The sequence below is a fragment of the Ranitomeya variabilis genome, chromosome 3 (assembly GCF_051348905.1).
Source record: "Ranitomeya variabilis isolate aRanVar5 chromosome 3, aRanVar5.hap1, whole genome shotgun sequence".
In the NCBI taxonomy this organism is placed as follows: Eukaryota; Metazoa; Chordata; class Amphibia; order Anura; family Dendrobatidae; genus Ranitomeya; species Ranitomeya variabilis.
In genome coordinates this window covers 638,264,143-638,279,545 of record NC_135234.1, presented here as the reverse complement: position 1 = coordinate 638,279,545, position 15,403 = coordinate 638,264,143, and the positions used below count along the sequence as shown (strand labels likewise).

At 45.9% G+C, this 15,403-nt stretch overlaps 1 protein-coding gene across 1 annotated transcript in view; it reads right to left on the bottom strand.

The window, feature by feature from the left end:
• LOC143816784 (transmembrane protein 198) overlaps positions 1–14,951 on the bottom strand; it is a 120,222-nt gene extending 105,271 nt beyond the window's left edge. The window contains exon 1 of the mRNA XM_077297598.1: positions 14,888–14,951. The gene's annotated coding sequence lies outside the window, so the exon portion shown is untranslated. The remainder of the gene's footprint in view (positions 1–14,887) is intronic.
• Between the last annotated feature and the right edge of the window lie 452 nt (positions 14,952–15,403).

Below are 15,403 nucleotides of genomic sequence, written 5' to 3'. Positions count from 1 at the left end.
AGAGTTGAAATAATATGTTTTAAAAAGTAATCAACGACATCTGAAATGATCTCGCATAAACCCCCATTCCTGGCCACAATGGGTCACCCTGGGGAATCTAAAGCGTTCTTGTGTACCATTGTAATAAGGTAAAATGTGGGTAGTTTAGGTTGATGGTCACGGATCCGGACCAGAAACATCTTGGAAATCAAACCATCATTAAATGCCCTCTCCAAAATAGAGACCAAATCCTGTTGAAACGAAGATATTGGATTAAAATTCAATTTCCTACAGCATTTCTCATCCTTTAGTAATTTATAGGCTTGTCTCTCATACATCTTAATAGGCCATATCACTAATTTCCCTCCTTTGTCCGCTGCTTTAAAAACAACATCATCCCATCCAACTAAGTCCTTTAAGGCTTCACGCTCATCCCTAGATAAATTATCCCTATATTTCTGAGATTGTGCCAATAGTTCAATGTCTTTGTCACAAGACGAGTAAATATGTAACACCTCAGGAAGCCAGTTGTTACAGTGGTATTGCCTTCCACACAGGGAGGGTGATGCCATGCCTGGAAGCGAGGAAGATCCCCTTAACAGGTGACACATACACACACCACTGTTCTGACTCCAGGCCAGAAAAGGGAGCTCTGATCCAGTTTGTGGGTGGCTTCCCTATATATTCTGGCTGGAGGAGGAGTTAGGTAGTCAGTTTGAGAGAAGAGCTTGAGCCATGCAGACACATGGTTCTGCAGCTCCTGACAGAGTAGTCTGTGAGAGACTGAGGGGAGAAGAAGTAAAGGAGAGGAAAGATACTGGGAGTGGAGCTGTGAGAGGGCTCATTCCAGAATCAACGCAAGAAACCAGAAGCTAGAATTCCGAGGTTGTTGGGGAAACTATGCCCCACAGCAGAAACCGGCGGGGAGGGAGATTTCAAGTCACCTGTCTACCATTACATCTGAAGGCACAGCAGCATATAGAGCCCAGAGTCGCCGCAAGTAGGGACACCTGTAAAAAGGCTCGAGTTGCCTGCCATACGGATATTGTCCTATTAACAGGATAGAAAGAAAGGACCTTGTGTGAAGCCTTTGGCAGCAAGGGACAACAACACAGAGCAGTAAGAAAGGCTTCCAACCTCACCTGGCTAGGGGGATTCCGAATTGCTTCCAGGCTGGCCGGACCTCACCATCACCTGTGATCCGTACCCTGGACTGTGGCTGCATACTACCAGTAAAAGGTAAAGAGACTGCAACCTTGTGTCTTCTAATTCTTTCCAGCACTACACCATCTGTCAGCTGTACCCACTACACCGGGAGCCCTGGGTACTATGCTTCACCTGTGGGAAGTCATACCATCCCAGCTGCAGTACCATCATCCCCAGAGGACCCATTTAAGCAGCGTCGGTCATCCCTGACCGAATACTACAGGTGGCATCATGAACATTCCTTTATCAGACTTTATTCTCACTGCCTATCTTCCCCTTCTATTGGTGCCCAGGGCCACGGACTTGGTCACTGCCACTGTGACAACCCCTTTAAGAACCGGCCCGGTACCGAGTACCCAAAGGTCTTAACGGGCACTCCAAATACCTCTACTGCAGGACAAATTGAGGGAAGGGACATTTTTGGACTTGGAAAAAAGACGAGACGGAATGGTAGTGACCTCATGCTGTTCATTCTCTAAGGCCAAGGATTCCAAAATTTCAATGGCCTCCCTATCCACAGATGTGGAAGGAAAAACAGAATCAGAATCCTCAGGTTTAAAATGTAACTTTTTCAACACGATTTTTCTTGCAAATAAATTTAAGTCCTTTATCGCAGTAAAGGGGTCTAAATGAGAGGAAGGGGAAAAAGACCATTTTCCAACAATTTAATCTGAGAGTGTGTCAATACATGTGTAGACATATTAATCACCTTTAGTGAATCTTTTGATTTCCTCTGTCATCGTGGCTTGTGGAATATATCAGGATATTTACGTCTCCCCCCACTTCTCAATTGAAAATCCCTATCATATCCAGATTCACCAGTAGACATACCACTCTCATTTCCTGGTACACTTGAAGTATCTGACCTTTCCTTAACAATCTGTTGAGTTGAGGGTTCCTTCCTTTTTTGTTGCCACCGCTAAACCCTTTGTGTTTCATAGTCCTTGTTATCATGTAAAAATTTATTCAGTTTTCCCTGGCTGACATCCTCCTCCCATTTATCCACCTTTTTCCCTAGTTCATTAAACCAGATCTCCATAGGTTCCTTAGCCATACTAGACTGCAAAGATTTGTGGATCAATTCCAAATCATTATCAATAATTCTCAAAGAAGGTGTATTATGCTCAATAATGATTTTAATAAGATCTGAAGAGCAAATACAGGCTGTATCCATCCATTTGGTTGTCAATTCATCACTGTTTAAATCAAACCTTGGGTCCTAAGGTCCTAAGACCTCTTGGAACGATTTTTTTACTCAAATAGTTTTCGTTTTAACGAAGAACGATTCCACCAAATCTTAGTATTTTTGTGGAGAGCATTTTTATACTTAAACATGAGTTCTCTGCTGGCTGTGGTAGCATCTTGCGAAACATGAACGGCATTTTGCTTAAAAATATCATCTGCTTTTCAACGCCAAGTCTGTTCCTTGGCTCTGAAATCCATTATGTGGACAATCTGTTATAGAAACAGTATCAAAATAGTCAAATCAACATGCGTCCCACTAGATCAAGGGCATAGTAAATATAGGAAAACTGACTGAACAGCAATCTAGTCTGAACTGGTGCATAACCAAAAAAAGTCTTACATAGCAAATAGATAATGGCTGCACTCAATTTTACTGTGCTAAAGCAAGGAAATGTGCGATACATGAAATGTGAATAGCATAATGGCTTGTGAAATCTATGAAAAAACACATGAGATGCTTAGCACAAGATTTGGCCAAAAATTGTGAGCCCATCCACCAAACGTCAAGGTGATCTCAGATCGGATGGGTAACTGACCTGTCTGCCTAGTGTGAACACTTACCTATGGCTAATAACATGGTAAAGCCTGCATTTATAGGAAGGTCAGAACCAACTGTGTTTGGATGTAATTAAAATCACAGCATGGTGAAGGGCGGGGCGTTCAAGTAAAAAAAAAAAGTACATAGTAAATATAGGAAAACTGACTGAACAGCAATCTAGTCTGAACTGGTGCATAACCAAAAAAAGTCTTACATAGCAAATAGATAATGGCTGCACTCAATTTTACTGTGCTAAAGCAAGGAAATGTTCGATACATGAAATGTGAATAGCATAATGGCTTGTGAAATCTATGAAAAACATGAGATGCTTAGCACAAGATTTGGCCAAAAATTGTCAGCCCATCCACCAAACGTCAAGGTGATCTCAGATCAGATGGGTAACTGACCTGTCTGCCTAGTGTGAACACTTACCTATGGCTAATAACATGGTAAAGCCTGCATTTATAGGAAGGTCAGAACCAACTGTGTTTGGATGTAATTAAAATCACAGCATGGTGTAAGACTTTTTTTGGTTATGCACCAGTTCAGACTAGATTGCTGTTCAGTCAGTTTTCCTATATTTACTATGTACTTTTTTTCTGACTTGAACGCCCCAACCCTTCACCATGCTGTGATTTTAATTACATCCAAACACAGTTGGTTCTGACCTTCCTATAAATGCAGGCTTTACCATGTTATTAGCCATAGGTAAGTGTTCACACTAGGCAGACAGGTCAGTTACCCATCCGATCTGAGATCACCTTGACGTTTGGTGGATGGGCTCACAATTTTTGGCCAAATCTTGTGCTAAGCATCTCATGTGTTTTTTCATAGATTTCACAAGCCATTATGCTATTCACATTTCATGTATCGCACATTTCCTTGCTTTAGCACAGTAAAATTGAGTGGAGCCATTATCTATTTGCTAGATCAAGGGCATGTCACGATCCAATTTTGGATTTGTGGCAGATCTGGTTTCCCTCCGTTTAAGACCTTTTTTCCTTTCTGGTCATCGGGGGTTAATGCAGTTCCCCCTTGTGGCTTTAAGAGGTCACCTGGTGCATCAGCTGACTGTCGGTGTTAATTCATTCTGCAGCTGACCAAGCTGGGAGAAGGAGCTTGCTGGGAACAGTTGTTCTTCTGCTGAGTCCGGTGAATCTGGTGTTTCTTCCCACTGTGCTGTGCTTTGCAGCAATAAGCTAAGTGTTGTTTGCTTATACCTTGTCTGTCTATCCTTAGCCCTTGTATTAGTGCAGCGGTGGGACCAGTGCTCTCATCTGCCAGTTTAATACGTAGGGATAGGTGCAGGGCAAGTGAGGGACTAGGTATCCTGGTCGACGACGGGGTGAAAGAACCCGTATAGGGACGGTAGCAAGACTAGGGCACATCTGCAGGCCAGTGCAGGAGGTGCCCATTCCCCCAGGCCCTACCGACAGGGCCCACCATTGTAATTGTGTCCCTGGTGTTCCCTTGTTTGTTGTGCTGTTTGTGACAGACCTACTGTTGGGTCGTTTCATGCCAGGTCAGTCACATCATGACATTAACACCGAAAGGAAAAAAGGTCTTAAACGGAGGGAAACCAGATCTGCCACAAATCCAAAATTGGATCATGACAGGGCACTTCACTACAATGAAACAACTAATCCCACATACCTGTTGTGATTTTGCTTTTTGCTCCCTCTAGTGGTCATTAGTGATTTGACTCTGGAGCGTCTGTCTTTTTCTATATCCTCACCTGGGCCGTTAGTTCAGGGGCGTTGCTATATAAGCTCCCTGGACCTTCAGTTCAATGCCTGGCATCGTTGAAATCAGAGCTAATCTGTTGTGCTCTTGTCCTCTGATCCTGGTTCCTGTTTTTCAAGCTAAGTCTGCTTCTTTGCTTTTTGCTTTTGTTTTGTTTGGTATTTTTGTCCAGCTTGTTCCTATCTGTATCCTGACCTTTGCTGGAAGCTCTAGGGGGCTGGTGTTCTCCCCCCGGACCGTTAGACGGTTCGGGGGTTCTTGAATCTCCAGCGTGGATTTTTATAGGGTTTTTGTTGACCAGATAAGTTATCTTGCTATATTCTGCTATTAGTAAGCTGGCCTCTCTTTGCTGAACCTGGTTCATTTCTGTGTTTGTCATTTCCTCTTACCTCACCGTTATTATTTGTGGGGGGCTTGTATCTTGCTTTGGGGTCCCTTTCTCTGGAGGCAAGAGAGGTCTTTGTTTTCTTCTCCTAGGGGTAGTTAGATTCTCCGGCTGGCGCGAGTCATCTAGCGATCTCCGTAGGCATGATCCCCGGCTACTTCTAGTGTTGGCGTTAGGAGTAGCTATTTGGTCAACCCAGTTACCACAGCCCTATGAGCTGGATTTTTGTATCTTGCAGACTTACACATTCCTCTGAGACCCTGTCCACTGGGGTCATAACAGTATGCCAGGCCAGTATTAAATGTTTAATGCATTGCAGAAGTGGGATTATAAGAAAGAAAATTTTGAGGTTTTTTTTCCCTCTCTCATTTTTTTTTTTTCTTTTCCCCTTTACCTCAGAGTGGCTTAAGCTTGCTGCAGACATGATTGTCCAGACCTTGATTACAAGTGTGGACCAGCTTGCCGCTCGTGTGCAGGGTATACAAGATTATGTTACCAGAAATCCTAGGTCTGAACCCAAGATTCCGATTCCTGAACTGTTTTCAGGAGACCGATTTAAGTTTAGGAATTTCAGGAATAATTGTAAATTATTTTTGTCCCTGAAACCTTGTTCGTCTGGAGACTCTGCTCAACAAGTAAAAATTGTTATTTCATTCTTACGGGGTGACCCTCAGGATTGGGCTTTTTCGTTGGCGCCAGGAGATCCGGCATTGGCTGATATTGATGCGTTTTTTCTGGCGCTCGGTTTACTTTATGAGGAACCCAATCTTGAGATTCAGGCAGAGAAAGCCTTGCTGGCTATGTCTCAGGGCCAGGACGAGGCTGAGGTGTATTGCCAAAAATTTCGGAAATGGTCCGTGCTGACACATTGGAACGAGTGTGCACTGGCCGCTAATTTTAGAAATGGCCTTTCTGAGGCCATTAAGAATGTTATGGTGGGTTTTCCCATTCCCACAGGTCTGAATGATACCATGTCCCTGGCTATTCAAATTGACCGGCGGTTGCGGGAGCGCAAAACCGCAAATTCCCTCATGTTGTTGTCTGAAGAGACACCTGATGTGATGCAATGTGATAGAAAAACCGCAAATTCCCTCATGGTGTTGTCTGAACGGACACCTGATTTGATGCAATGTGATAGAATCCTGACTAGAAATGAGAGGAAAATTCATAGACGCCGGAATGGCTTGTGCTACTACTGTGGTGATTCTACACATGTTATCTCAGCATGCTCTAAACGTATATCTAAGGTTGTTAGTCCTGTCACCGTTGGTAATTTGCATCCTAAGTTTATTCTGTCTGTAACTTTGATTTGCTCACTGTCATCTTATCCTGTCATGGCGTTTGTAGATTCAGGTGCTGCCCTGAGTCTTATGGATCTCTCATTTGCTAAGTGCTGTGGTTTTATTCTTGAACCATTAGAAAATCCTATCCCTCTTAGGGGTATTGATGCTACGCCATTGGCAGAAAATAAGCCGCAGTATTGGACACAGGTTACCATGTGCATGACTCCTGAACACCGCGAGGTGATACGTTTTCTCGTTCTACATAAAATGCATGATTTGGTTGTTTTGGGGCTGCCATGGTTACAGACCCATAATCCAGTCCTTGACTGGAAGGCTATGTCAGTGTCTAGTTGGGGCTGTCGTGGTATTCATGAGGATTCCCTGCCTGTGTCTATTGCTTCTTCTACGCCTTCGGAAGTTCCGGAGTACTTGTCTGATTATCAGGATGTCTTTAGCGAGTCCAGGTCCAGTGCATTGCCTCCTCATAGGGAATGTGACTGTGCAATAGATTTGATTCCAGGCAGTAAATTTCCTAAGGGAAGACTGTTTAATCTGTCGATACCTGAACATACCGCTATGCGTTCATATATCAAGGAGTCTCTGGAGAAAGGACACATCCGTCCGTCTTCTTCCCCTCTTGGTGCGGGATTCTTTTTTGTGGCTAAAAAGGACGGATCTTTGAGGCCTTGTATTGACTATCGGCTTTTAAATAAGATCACTGTCAAATTTCAGTATCCTTTGCCGCTGTTGTCTGACTTGTTTGCCCGGATTAAAGGTGCCAAGTGGTTTACCAAGATAGACCTTCGTGCTGCGTACAACCTTGTGCGCATTAAGCAAGGGGATGAATGGAAAACCGCATTCAATACGCCCGAAGGTCATTTTGAGTACTTGGTGATGCCTTTTGGGCTCTCTAATGCCCCTTCAGTTTTTCAGTCCTTTATGCATGACATTTTCCCGAACTATCTGGATAAATTTCTGATCGTTTATCTGGATGATATTCTGTTTTTTTCTGATAATTGGGACTCGCATGTGGAGCAGGTCAGGATGGTCTTTAAAATTTTGCGTGAAAATTCTTTGTTTGTCAAGGGCTCAAAGTGTCTTTTTGGTGTACAGAAGGTTCCCTTTTTGGGGTTCATTTTTTCCCCTTCTGCTGTGGAGATGGACCCAGTCAAGGTCCGAGCTATTCTTGATTGGACTCAGCCCTCGTCAGTTAAGAGTCTTCAGAAGTTCTTGGGTTTCGCTAACTTCTACCGTCGTTTTATCGCTAACTTTTCTAGCATTGTGAAACCTTTGACGGATATGACCAAGAAGGGCTCCGATGTGGTTAATTGGGCTCCTGCTGCCGTGGAGGCTTTCCAGGAGTTGAAACGTCGGTTTACTTCGGCGCCTGTTTTGTGCCAGCCTGATGTCTCGCTTCCCTTTCAAGTTGAGGTGGATGCTTCAGAGATTGGAGCAGGGGCCGTTTTGTCGCAGAGAGGCCCTGGTTGCTCTGTTATGAGACCTTGCGCCTTTTTCTCTAGGAAGTTTTCGCCTGCGGAGCGAAATTATGATGTGGGCAATCGGGAGTTGTTGGCCATGAAATGGGCATTTGAGGAGTGGCGTCATTGGCTCGAGGGTGCTAAGCATCGTGTGGTGGTCTTGACTGATCACAAAAATCTGATGTATCTCGAGTCTGCTAAACGCCTGAATCCTAGACAGGCCCGCTGGTCATTGTTTTTCTCCCGTTTTGACTTTGTTGTCTCGTATTTACCAGGTTCAAAGAATGTGAAGGCCGATGCTCTTTCCAGGAGCTTTGTGCCTGATGCTCCTGGAGTCGCTGAACCTGTTGGTATTCTTAAGGATGGTATTATCTTGTCAGCTATTTCTCCAGATCTGCGACGTGTGTTGCAGAGATTTCAGGCTGATAGGCCTGATTCTTGTCCACCTGACAGACTGTTTGTGCCTGATAAGTGGACCAGCAGAGTCATTTTCGAGGTTCATTCCTCGGTGTTGGCAGGTCACCCAGGAATTTTTGGCACCAGAGATCTGGTGGCCAGATCCTTTTGGTGGCCTTCCTTGTCTAGGGATGTGCGATCATTTGTACAGTCCTGTGGGACTTGTGCTCGAGCTAAGCCTTGCTGTTCTCGTGCCAGCGGGTTGCTCTTGCCCTTGCCTGTCCCTAAGAGACCTTGGACACATATCTCCATGGATTTCATTTCTGATCTTCCGGTGTCTCAGGGCATGTCTGTTATCTGGGTGATATGTGATCGCTTCTCCAAGATGGTCCATTTGGTTCCTTTGCCTAAGCTGCCTTCCTCTTCCGATCTGGTTCCTGTGTTTTTCCAGAACGTGGTTCGTTTGCACGGCATCCCTGAGAATATTGTGTCAGACAGAGGATCCCAGTTCGTTTCCAGATTCTGGCGATCCTTTTGTAGTAGGATGGGCATTGACTTGTCGTTTTCGTCTGCTTTCCATCCTCAGACTAATGGACAGACGGAGCGAACTAATCAGACTTTGGAGGCTTATTTGAGGTGTTTTGTCTCTGCTGATCAGGACGATTGGGTGACCTTCTTGCCGTTAGCTGAGTTTGCCCTTAATAATCGGGCTAGTTCCGCCACCTTGGTTTTGCCGTTTTTCTGCAACTCTGGTTTCCACCCTCGTTTTTCTTCGGGTCATGTGGAACCTTCTGACTGCCCTGGGGTGGATTCTGTGGTGGATAGGTTGCAGCGGATCTGGAATCTTGTGGTGGACAACTTGAAGTTGTCACAGGAGAGGGCTCAGCGCTTTGCCAACCGCCGCCGCGGTGTGGGTCCCCGACTACGTGTTGGGGATTTGGTGTGGCTTTCTTCCCGCTTTGTTCCTATGAAGGTTTCCTCTCCCAAATTTAAACCTCGTTTTATTGGTCCTTACAAGATATTGGAAATTCTTAATCCTGTATCCTTTCGCCTGGATCTTCCTGTGTCGTTTGCTATCCACAACGTGTTTCATAGGTCCTTGTTGCGGCGGTACGTTGTGCCTGTGGTTCCTTCTGCTGAGCCTCCTGCTCCGGTGTTGGTTGAGGGCGAGTTGGAGTACATGGTGGAGAAGATCTTGGATTCTCGTCTCTCCAGGCGGAGGCTTCAGTACCTGGTCAAGTGGAAGGGCTATGGTCAGGAAGATAATTCCTGGGTGGTCGCCTCTGATGTTCATGCGGCCGATTTAGTTCGTGCCTTTCACGCCGCTCATCCTGATCGCCCTGGTGGTCGTGGTGAGGGTTCGGTGACCCCTCACTAAGGGGGGGGTACTGTTGTGATTTTGCTTTTTGCTCCCTCTAGTGGTCATTAGTGATTTGACTCTGGAGCGTCTGTCTTTTTCTATATCCTCACCTGGGCCGTTAGTTCAGGGGCGTTGCTATATAAGCTCCCTGGACCTTCAGTTCAATGCCTGGCATCGTTGAAATCAGAGCTAATCTGTTGTGCTCTTGTCCTCTGATCCTGGTTCCTGTTTTTCAAGCTAAGTCTGCTTCTTTGCTTTTTGCTTTTGTTTGGTATTTTTGTCCAGCTTGTTCCTATCTGTATCCTGACCTTTGCTGGAAGCTCTAGGGGGCTGGTGTTCTCCCCCCGGACCGTTAGACGGTTCGGGGGTTCTTGAATCTCCAGCGTGGATTTTTATAGGGTTTTTGTTGACCAGATAAGTTATCTTGCTATATTCTGCTATTAGTAAGCTGGCCTCTCTTTGCTGAACCTGGTTCATTTCTGTGTTTGTCATTTCCTCTTACCTCACCGTTATTATTTGTGGGGGGCTTGTATCTTGCTTTGGGGTCCCTTTCTCTGGAGGCAAGAGAGGTCTTTGTTTTCTTCTCCTAGGGGTAGTTAGATTCTCCGGCTGGCGCGAGACATCTAGCGATCTCCGTAGGCATGATCCCCGGCTACTTCTAGTGTTGGCGTTAGGAGTAGCTATTTGGTCAACCCAGTTACCACAGCCCTATGAGCTGGATTTTTGTATCTTGCAGACTTACACGTTCCTCTGAGACCCTGTCCACTGGGGTCATAACACATACCCATATATGTGGGAAGAAGAAGAGATCCCAAAAACAATAAAAGTACTTTTTATTGATACACTGTTAAAATTACATGCAAAAATTAAAAAAGCAAAAATGCCGTAGGGGACACCACAGAACACCAAATCTCCAGATGCACTGACCAGTCTCCATGTGCCCTAAAGTAACCACCTAATCCAATAGTACACAGTATAGGACAAGAAAATTCCAAACCCCATAATCAGTATATGGTGACACGGTTCATTACCTAATGCAGATGCTGGTGCTCGTGGAGTCCCCTCATCCCGACGCGCGTTTTGCCTCCTGCTTCTTCCGGGGGCGTGCCAGGGTGTGGGGCGGCCGTGCTTATATACGAGCGGCAATTCAGGACTCGCCGGTAACTACGGCGCATTTCGTGCAGTCCCGCCCCCCTCTATGACGCGCTTCCTTCCGATGCTCAATGGCATGCAAGCCACAGGTTATGCGTGTCAGTCTTAGCGTCATTACCACCTATTTTTTGTAGTTATTCCTACCCCTCTACATAAGCATATATGTATGTAATTTTAACAGTGTGTCAATAAAAAGTGCTTTAATTGTTTTTGGGATCTCTTCTTTTTCCCACATATATAGGTATAAATATGGTATAGACCACGTGGTTATTAATAAATATATGCAAACAAAGGAGTACAATGAATCTACACACCACTAAATATAAAATACAGAGGCTCAAGTAGTCATATAGCCTTAGTAGGTAGCTGCATTAACACAGAAACCACATAATAAGTAGCATAACGTGTATGCAAAATAGTGATATCACCTTATAGAATCAAGTTGTCCAGGCACCCACCAGACTCGATGTGCGTTTCACATTGAAATGCTTTGTCCAGGCCCCTAGATGAAGCATTTTAATGCGAAACGCTCGTTGGGTGTGGTGGGTGCCTGGACAACCTGGTTTCTATGTTAATGCAGCTACCTACTAAGGCTATATGACTACTTGAGTCTCTGTATTTTATATCCAGTGGTGTGTAGATTCATTGTACTGCAGGGATCTGTGCTAGGACCGATTATTTTTATACTCTTTATGAATGACCTTGTGGATGGGATTGAGAGTAAAGTGTCAGTCTTTGCCGATGACACTAAATTCTGTAAGAGACTCTGGATTTGCCTTCAGACCAGCCGGACTCTGCCTACCCTGTGATCCGGTGCCCAGGACTGAGGACACTGAAGCCTTCAGTAAAGGTAAAGAGACTGCAACCTTGTGTCCTCGTTATTGACAGCGCCTCTCACCATCCACCATCTACACTCTGGGAAGCCCTGGGGATACACCACCTGTGGGAAGGTATACTATCTAGCTGCCATAACATCACCCCAGCGGACCCCTAAGCAGCATCGGTCACCCTGACCGAATACCACAGGTGGCGTCACGAACACTTCCCCTTTAAAGACCTTTCCCAAAACCATAAAAACTCCTTTCTTTTTTGGACGTCCCTTAAAGGGCCACGGACCGGGTCAGGCCACTGACATCCCCCGAACCGAAGGACCCGGTGCCGAGTACCCCACGGCCCTACCGGGGGCGCTCCAGAGCCGTATAGACTTTCTCAGCTTTATGTTATACACAGAGTGTATAGGTCTCTGGATGTCCTATACAGAGCTGGGTTGAGACCCGATTCGGAATGCCCTAGGTGTAGGAATGATAATGCTGGAATGTTCCACATGCTCTGGTCGTGTCCGAGGTTGACTGCTTTTTGGTTAGTGGTTCTTAGCTGTATAGAAGGGGCGTATAGATGTGTAATGCCAAGGGAACCAGTGGTGTGTGTGCTGGAATATGTGGATGAATGTCACGCTCACGCCCTGACTAGTGGGTGTGAGCTCGGGGAGTTTGTGGCCCCACTGTGCCAGAAACCAGACCACCCTGGAAGGGGTGTGACTATGACAGCTGCCTTGATTTTCACTGGAGACTCTGATGGCGAGGTCAGGCTTGTGCAGCAGGCATCTGCCAGGTGCTACTCCAGGGTGGTGTCTGGCTGTGGCTGCTGATCCCACTTGGCAAACAGGAACACCAGGATTGCTGCAGGCATCAGGCAGGACTAGCAGATGAGCACGGATGAAACTCAGATGAGTAGGCTGGCACGGCTGAGACACAGAGCTGGCAGAGACACAGGGCTAGCAGGAACGACAGAGAACACAGGGCTGGCAGGAATGGCAGAGAACACAGGGTTGGCAGGAGCGGCAGAGACACAGAGCAGGCAGGAATGGTGTATGAAGGTGTGGTCTATGAAGGAACAGGTAGGGACCTGTTCACACAGAAGATGCAGGTACGGAAACAAGCAGGAAGGAATGGAGTGTGAAGGAACAGGTTGGGACCTGTTCACACAGGAGATTCAGGTACAGAAACAAGCAGGAAGGAATGGAGTGGGAAGGAACAGGTTGGAACCTGTTCACACAGGAAGAGAACCGCAAGGCTGCAGATAGGAGCGGTAGAGCACCAGGAGATGGAGCAGCAACAGAAGCTAAGCAAAGCGGAACCGCATGGAATGCGGAGAGGAGCTGCAGCAAGAAGCTTCTGTAGCAGCAAAAGCTAAGCAGAGCGGAGCCACAAGCAATGCGAGAGAGGAGCTGTAGCAACAGGTCCCTGCAGCAGCAGAGCAGAGTAGAACGGAGCAGAACCGCAGTGCGGAGCAGAGGCAAAGTCACAAGGGTTCAGAGCAGGCAGAGCCACAAGAGTGCAGAGCAAAAGCAGACTGAGAATACAAGGAAAGCCACAGCAGGGAAGGAAGCCACAGACAAGGAGACAGAGATAGGACAAAGTTCAGGCAAGGTAATGGAACAAGATAAGGTACAAGAACAAAGACACAGGGACCAGGATATACAGCCTCCTGGACGGCAGACAAACAAGATCAAGGCAAGAACACTGAGAAAAGCCTCTAGAGAGGGAGTAACACAGAGCAAGGCCTGGCAACTCAGAAGCTAAACACAAACTGAGCTAACACATTGCACAGGCCCAATCCACTGGGTGGAGCTGCACTAAATACTGGAGGCCTCTTGGTAATTGGTCAGGAACAGAATACACAGGTGCACCTGATTCCTATAAGAACCAGAGAGTTCAGGCGCCGCCCCCCTATGCACACAGCCAGGAAGCATGCAGAGAGCAGAGGCACAGAACATGGAGCTGGCAAGAAACAGACACCACAACATGACCTGGAGCAGTGGGTAAGATAGTGTGTGAGATGAGAGGCCATGCCGTGATGCCAGCAGAGTTGTTACAATGAGATAATTGTAGATAACACGTTGAAAATAGCAATCGCTAGACTGCTATACATGGCTTGGAAGGTCAGAGCAAGAAATTGGATGAAAGAGGAGCCACCCTCGAGGGGAGAATATATCAAGTATGTGGGGAAGGTCATAGCCTTAGAAAAGGGAGTATATCAGAAAAGAGGGAAAATGGTTTTGTATGACAAATTGTGGATGTCTTGGTTGGAATTGGGTTAGGACAAAGGGAAAATAGGCCTGAGGAGGTTTTGCCTATAAAATAATAGTATATAAATTCATAGTGAAGGACATTATATTATACTAAAGTATATAATGCTACAAGACATGTTAAAAAAAGGACGTGAGCTGTCTAAGGCTACTTTCACACTAGCGTCGGGAACAACCCGTCGCTGTGCGTCGGGCCGACGTTCCCGACGCTAGCGTGGTCTCCGCCGCACAACGGGGGCAGCGGATGCATTTTTCCCACGCATCCGCTGCCCCATTGTGAGGTGCGGGGAAGTGCGGGGAGGTGGGGGCGGAGTTCCGGCCGCGCATGCGCGGTCGGAAAAAGCGGACCGTCGGGAGCAAAAAACGTTACATGTAACGTTTTTTTCTCCCGACGGTCCGCTACCACACGCCCAAGCGTCGCAAAACGGACGCAACGTTTGGCAATGCGTCGCAAATGCGTCGCTAATGTTAGTCTATGACGAAAAAACTTATCCAGCAAGAACTTTTGCTGGATGCGTATTTTCGGCAAAACGACTCATTTGCGACGTATTGCAGTTAACGCTAGTATGAAAGTAGCCTAAGTGGGAAAGGGGGGAGGGATGGGGATGAAGGGGTGGGATGGGTAAAGGGGGGTTAATGCTAGGGGGGTTAATGCTGGGGGGGTAATTGAACATGTGTTATTCTTAAATGTTTATTGCGTTTTATAATCAATAAAAACCTATCTGATTAAAAAAACAAGGTATAATTATCACCTTACAAAGAGCTTGCCAATGCAAAAAAGATGAAACTTTATAATAATAATAATAACGCCATTTAGTCCATGTCGCTGTACACGTGAAAAGGAGTAATAGAAAACAAGTACAATAATCTTAAACAATACAAGTCATGACTGGTACAGGGGGAGAGAAGACCATGCCCGCGAGGGCTCACAGTCTACAGACATTATATTATATTACTGTACATATTAAAGAAATAAATGAGATTTAAATGCCCCAAATGTTGCTTCAATTTCCAACCAAACCAGGCGTACATACCTTGCACCAGATTTCTTGAGTTCTGTAGACACTTGTGATGCCTTATAGGATAGGCTTAAAGTGTCTAGAAAAGGGAGCAAGGTTTATATTAGGTTTTGGTACAAAATATTGGTGTAAAGTAAGCCAACAAAGTGGTGGCATAACAAAGAGAAAAATGTCTAACTTGTCCAGTAGGATGTGCCAAATCTACTTTCGACAGCAGAAAAAAAAAGGCAGCAACACTTACCTGCCCAGATCATGGAACAAATGCACTGCAGGGTGCAGCCAGCCCATAAAGCAAGATGTTAGCAACACAGGTGCAAAATACCAGATCAACAGCTACTCTCCACATACCCACTCCTGGAGGGGGTGACAGCTCAGTATACAAATGCACAATAAAGGCCCACATAGGGCGTTGTTCACACAATGGTACTGCATTGGTACTTCTGCTCCATTCAAAAGAAACACTGAAGAGCCCGATTATTGGGATCACACTGGACCTCCAGCAATCAGCAAGTTATCCACTAGCCTGCTGAT